This window comes from Oncorhynchus masou, chromosome 6, assembly GCF_036934945.1.
Source record: "Oncorhynchus masou masou isolate Uvic2021 chromosome 6, UVic_Omas_1.1, whole genome shotgun sequence".
Taxonomy (NCBI): Eukaryota; Metazoa; Chordata; class Actinopteri; order Salmoniformes; family Salmonidae; genus Oncorhynchus; species Oncorhynchus masou.
In genome coordinates, this window is record NC_088217.1 from 74,813,940 (window position 1) to 74,820,580 (window position 6,641).

A 6,641-nucleotide genomic window follows, 5' to 3' on the forward strand; every position below is an offset into this window, starting at 1 on the left:
GGTAGCCAAATGCGATGTACAAAACGGAACGATTTCTCCTACACACAGACGCTTTCAGGAAAAACTGCGCATTTGGTATGTAACTGAGAGTCTCCTCATTGAAAACATCCGAAGCTCTTCAAAGGTAAATGATTTTATTTATTTGGTTATCTGGTTTTTGTGAAAATGTTGCGTGCTAAATGCTACTCAAAATGCTAAGCTAGCTTAGCATACTCTTACACAAATTAGTCAATTTCTATGGTTCAAAAGCATATTTTGAAAATCTGAGATGACAGTGTTGTTAAGAAAAGGCTAAGCTTGAGAGCAGGCGCATTATTTTCATTTTATTTGCGATTTTCAGAAATCGTTAACGTTGCGTTATGCTAATGAGCCTGAGGCTTTAGTCACGATCCCGGATCCGGGATGGGGAGTTTCAACAGGTTAATATTAGTCATCATGCACCAGCTGTTATTGACAAAAAGACACACCCCTCGTCTTACCAGAGGTAGCGTCGTTGTTCTGCCGGTGCATGGAAAATCCCACTAGCTCTATATTGTCCATATCTTCATTCAGCCACGTCTCAGTGAAACATAAGATGTTACAGTTTTTGTGTCCCGTTGGAAGGATAATCTTAATCGAAGGTCATCAATTTTATTTTCCAATGATTGCACGTTAGCAAGAAGGATGGAAGGCAATGGGAGTTTACTCACTCGCCTATGGATTCTCAGAAGGGTGCCCGATCTGCGGCCTCTTTTTCGGTGTCTTTTCTTCACACAAAAGGAGTGGATCTGGGCCTGTTCCAGTGAAAGCAGGATATCCTTCTCGTTGGACTCATTAAAGGAAAAAGTTTCTTCCAGTCCGTGATGAGTAATCGCTTTTCTGATGTTCCGAAGTAATTTTTGGTCGTAGCAGCAACATTATGTACACAATAAGTTAAAAAAATAAGTTACACAAAATGCAAATGAAATATCAAAATAACACAATTGGTTGGGGGAATGTGAAACATCAGCCATGTTCTTCGGCGCCATCTCTTCCCCCTTGGCATTTTTCCTATTTTGTTGCATTACAACCTGTAATTTAAATTTAAATAGATTAAATAGATTTGGACATACACAAAATTGTCCAAATTGGTGAAGTGAAATGGAAAAAATAAAAAAATAAAAAATGAAAAAACTGAAAAGTGGTGCGGGCATAAGTATTCATCCACTTTGCTATGAAGCCCCTAAATAAGATCTGGTGCAACCAATTACCTTCAGAAGTCACATAATTTGTTAAATAAAGTCCACCTGTGTGCAATCTAAGTGTCACATGATCTGTCACATGATCTGAGTAAGTATACACCTGTTCTGAAAGGCCCCAGAGTCTGCAACACCACTAAGCAAAGGGTACCACCAACCAAGTGGCACCAATGAGCTCTCCAAACAGGTCAGGGACAAAGTTGTGGAGAAGTACAGATCAGGGTTGGGTTATAAACAAATATCTGAAACTTTGAACATCCCACGGAGCACCAGCTCCACAGTGGGGATTGGAGCATCTGTCCATAGGACCACTTTAAGCCATACACTCCAAAGAATTGGGCTTTATGGAAGAGTGGCCAGAAGAAAATCCTTGCTTATAAAAAAAATAAGCAAATACGTTTGGCATGTGGGATACTCCCCAAACATATTGAAGAAGGTACTCTGGTCAGATGAGACTAAAATTGAGCTTTTTGGCCATCAAGGAAAATGCTATGTCTGGCGCAAACAACACCTCTCATTACCCCGAGAACACCATCCCCACAGTGACGCATGGTGGTGGCAGCATCATGCTGTGGGGATGTTTTTCATCGTCAGGGACTGGGAAATTGGTCAGAATTGAAGGAATTATGGAAGGCACTAAATACAAGGAAATTCTTGAGGGAAACCTGTTTCAGTCTTCCAAAGATTTGAGACTGGGACAGAGGTTCACCTTCCAGCAGGACAATGACCATAAGCATACCGCTAAAGCAACACTCGAGTGATTTAAGGGGAAACATTTGAATGTCTTGGAATGGCCTAGTCAAAGCCCAGACATCAATCCAATTGAGAATCTGTGGTATGACTTAAAGATTGCTGTACACCAGCGGAACCCATCTAGCTTGAAGGAGCTGGAGCAGGTTTGCCTTCGCAAAAATCCCAGAGGCTAGATGTGCCAAGCTTATAGAGACATACCCCAAGAGACTTTACCACATGTGGACTCCAAACAAGTTGTAGAAACATCTCAAGGATGATCAATGGAAAGAGGTTGTGAATATAGCAAAGGGTCTGAATACTTACGTAAATGAGGTATTCTGTTTATATTTTTAGTAAAACTGTTTTTGTGTTGTCATTATGGGGTATTGTAGATTGATTGATGAACAATTTTAGTTTTTTAATCTATTCTTGGAATAAGGCTGTAACATAACAAAATGTGGAAAAAGTCTAGGGTTCTGAATACTTTCCGAATGCACTGTATTTGTATCTGTTGTTGAATACATGTTGTTTAGTATATTTTGTAAATTTAGTATGTTAAGTTTAATTCTCGGTGAGAAGCAAGTTCATTTAAAGTTATATGCAATTTGGTTTATGTAGATACAACATTTCAATGTTAACACCCAGTAACCCAAAACCTGATCTAATTAGTGTAGTCATACGGAGTTTGCAGCAAATTTGCAGTGAACAGTAGAATGTTCGCCACATGTTTCCGACAATTGTTTTCCGTAAGTTCACAAGTCACCGCAAATATGCCAAAACATTTTGCCACAAAACTCATTTTTGCATGTGAAAGTATTTATTGCGGCAAATTGGCCAAAGGTTTGCCACAACTGTTTGCCAGAAGCCTGTTTAATTTCAGTAAAAGGGAAATCATGTTCTCCACACCATGGCGACAGAAAATGGCGCTTTGGACACTGGAGAGAGCAGTCAGGGTTTTCCAATCTGTGGGCTGAAATTGGAAATGAAGGTCAGACCATCCTCATTCTGATGTCAATAAAAGTCAGCTCTCCTCCCTTGCTCCACTTCGCTGACCATGTACTACTTACTGTCTATTCTGTTCACGTTGGTGCTAACTGATACAGTAGCTGTAGACACCATGCAACAGAATTTGACTGTATGCTATGCAAAGAACATGAGTGTATGTAGAGGTGATAGTGTTTTGAACACTATTCAGAATAAATTGTAGCCTACAAAGTGCTGTATGTCCAGGAAATGTTAGTGTCCATATTAATAAGAAAGCCTGCATGTGTTTACACACATAACTGCTTTTGTGTCTTTACCTACACAATATACGACAAAGTACTTCATGTCAATAAAACCATCTGTTACGGTCTCCATATTAGGACAGCCTGCAGTGTATTCTGCACTAAACGGTTTGTGTCTTTATCTACACAATATACGACAAAGTACTTCATGTCAATAAAACCATCTGTTACGGTCTCCATATTAGGACAGCCTGCAGTGTATTCTGCACTAAACGGTTTGTGTCTTTACCTACACAATATACGACAAAGTACTTCATGTCAATAAAACCATCTGTTACGGTCTCCATATTAGGACAGCCTGCAGTGTATTCTGCACTAAACGGTTTGTGTCTTCTATTTTAAAGATCACATTGTTTTTGTCTGTACTTAAATGAGCTTCATCTTCTTCTTTTTTTTACCCATAGTGACCTCCACAATCTGAGGGCCAAAATGCCTTAACAAAATACTGCTGCCATTCTCCGAGCAGTAAGAGAGCGCTGATAGCTATGTGGATCCAGATCACATAACATGATTTATGGTAAGAGTGAATTATGGAAACACTGACCTTCCCTTTACATTCCATCAAACTGATTACTGGCCAGTAAGCTGCAGTTGGGACAGAAAAGCACCATGTCAGGCTTGTTTACATGCAATGATCCAGCTGGACGGTAAACAGTAGAGCCATATCAGATATGGCTTTGATATATGAATAGGAGTCACAACTGCTGTGTGTATGACTGTAGAGCATGCAGTATCCTACTCATGGGATTATAGCTATTATGAATACTCTGAAGCACACTGTCTAACTAATTATCCTATCATATCATATCACTTATTTCTGTTTAAGTATTTTGTTCTGCATGGAAAATATCAGACATTTCTCTTAAATGCTATATTATGGAAATATGATGTTTTTTCCCCTCCCTTTTCTAACAAGATGTGACGACGAGTCCACCTTTGAGATTTTCTTATATTGAAAAATCTACATCGCCTCCACCTTTGTTTGCACTCTCTATTTGCATATCAAAGAAAACCCATCGGGACCTGCTTTGCATATTTAAATCTGATTAGAAACTTAAAATGAATATGTCAGTAACGGTCGAGTTTTCATTTCTGACTGTATGGGGACTACCTAGCTTGTATAATTAGTGGCAGCATGTGTAGTATACCGAGAAACAGAACAAAATGGTATAAAACAACAGATGACACACCTTTCATATTGCCTTTCATTAAGCACGTTCAAAGAGTCGAACCTAACCTCGCACCTCGAAGCCTGCTCAGTGATAAGTCCCTCAGAACGATAAAGATAAAAATATGTATGTTTTTGGTAATATTCCTTAACAATGACATTAAGGTCTATCAAATTCCAACCGTCTCTTTCTGAAGGGTTTTTTTTTCAGAAGTTTTGTGGAATAGTTTGAAAGGAGAGCGGTATGGTTCAGGGTCACTTCGTTATATGACAAAAACAATCTGTCTATAACTGTCTTACAGTTGAAAGTCACAATAGGGTAACGTGATATTCTATCTTCTCACTTGACAGCAGATATGTCCCTGGCTGACATGTTGTTCTTCTAATTCTGGGACTGGGGGTGTGATCTGAAACAAAAGAAAATGTAACATATTTCTGTGTGTGTTTTTTCACTTATGGGAATGATGACAGAAGCCCATATGTCTTAAGTTAAAACCCCATGCATCTGTCACATGTGACCAGAAACATAGGCCTGTCAGTGAGGCCTATATCAAGAAATAAAAAGCACTTTGAACCCTATATCTCAACTTTTCCAATTGAAAACTTTGACAAGACGAGCGACGCTGCGGCTGCACACTGCACAGACAGTGTCTAAAATATGAACTAACTACGTGATTATTAATTGGGTTCGTTCTATGATTCTGTATTCCGCGCTGCATATCGTCGCCGGGCCTCAGCGGGATCATGTCTGCCCCGCGCTGTGTCGGGGGGGGAAGAGAGTCTGGAAGGCTCAGCCATTTAGAGTGTGCCTCAACGTGTACGCATCAGCATACCAATGAGCGGGGTTAAGAAGGCACGGCTCCTCCAGGAGACTAGCGCTCGCTCTCCTCCTTCTGCAGCCGTGTCTCCATGGACTTATTTCCCCCAAAAAACTCCTAATATGGGCTTATGTCAATCACCCCAACAGACAGGGATATCTCCACTGATATGAAATAGTCATACATTTAGAAACCAAGGGAGGACGGCAGGACTCCGCCGTCTCCAACTTTTCAAGTATTCAAATGCAATTCAATTTACTGTAGTATGGATACTTAGAAAAAGTTAATTATGTGTAAAAGAGTAGCAGGTTCTTACATTATATGAGTAGGCCTATGAGTAGCAGCTGGAGACATTTCCTTCATTTGAGCAAACATCTCTATCTTGGTGACAAAGGGCAAAATTTGTATCCTTAAGAATTCAAATGCTTTTCACAGACATCATTTTTGTTTGTTTGTTTGTTTTTGATATGTGTCAAAATGTGCAGGAAAACAATTCCAGAGCATATTTTCTCTTACACAAATGGACAGTTGCGAAATCTTTGATATTTTCACGACATATTCATATGGCAACTCCACTTGACGGTTGTGACACTGAATGGAAAACAAAAATGTCGCAGAATTGGATGTATTTGTAAAGTGTTGGGATGCATTTAGCTAGAAACATGTCAGGACGCTGAATCGTAGGAGACGCGAGGATAATGCCAAAGAACAGTGTGCCTGGCGGGATGCTGCCAAAGAACAGTGTGCCTGGCGGGATGCTGCCAAAGAACAGTGTGCCTGGCGGGATGCTGCCAAAGAACAGTGTGCCTGGCGGGATGCTGCCAAAGAACAGTGTGCCTGGCGGGATGCTGCCAAAGAACAGTGTGCCTGGCTGGGATGCTGCCAAAGAACAGTGTGCCTGGTGGGATGCTGCCAAAGAACAGTGTGCCTGGCGGGATGCTGCCAAAGAACAGTGTGCCTGGCGGGATGCTGCCAAAGAACAGTGTGCCTGGCGGGATGCTGCCAAAGAACAGTGTGCCTGGCGGGATGCTGCCAAAGAACAGTGTGCCTGGCGGGATGCTGCCAAAGAACAGTGTGCCTGGTGGGATGCTGCCAAAGAACAGTGTGCCTGGCGGGATGCTGCCAAAGAACAGTGTGCCTGGTGGGATGCTGCCAAAGAACAGTGTGCCTGGCGGGATGCTGCCAAAGAACAGACACGTTATTTCACCTGGTGCGTATTATCTCACGACGGGAACTGAGTGATAAATAACTGAGAAATAATTTTCCAGTAAGCATGTCACCCCTTTGCTTTCCAATAATATGATACATTAAAACTATCCCCTTCACCGCATTTCATTTGTTAAAATGCATTTTTCTTTGTCATTGTCGTCCAGCTAAAGCCTTCAACGCCTTTTACATGATGCGACAATCATCAAATGTT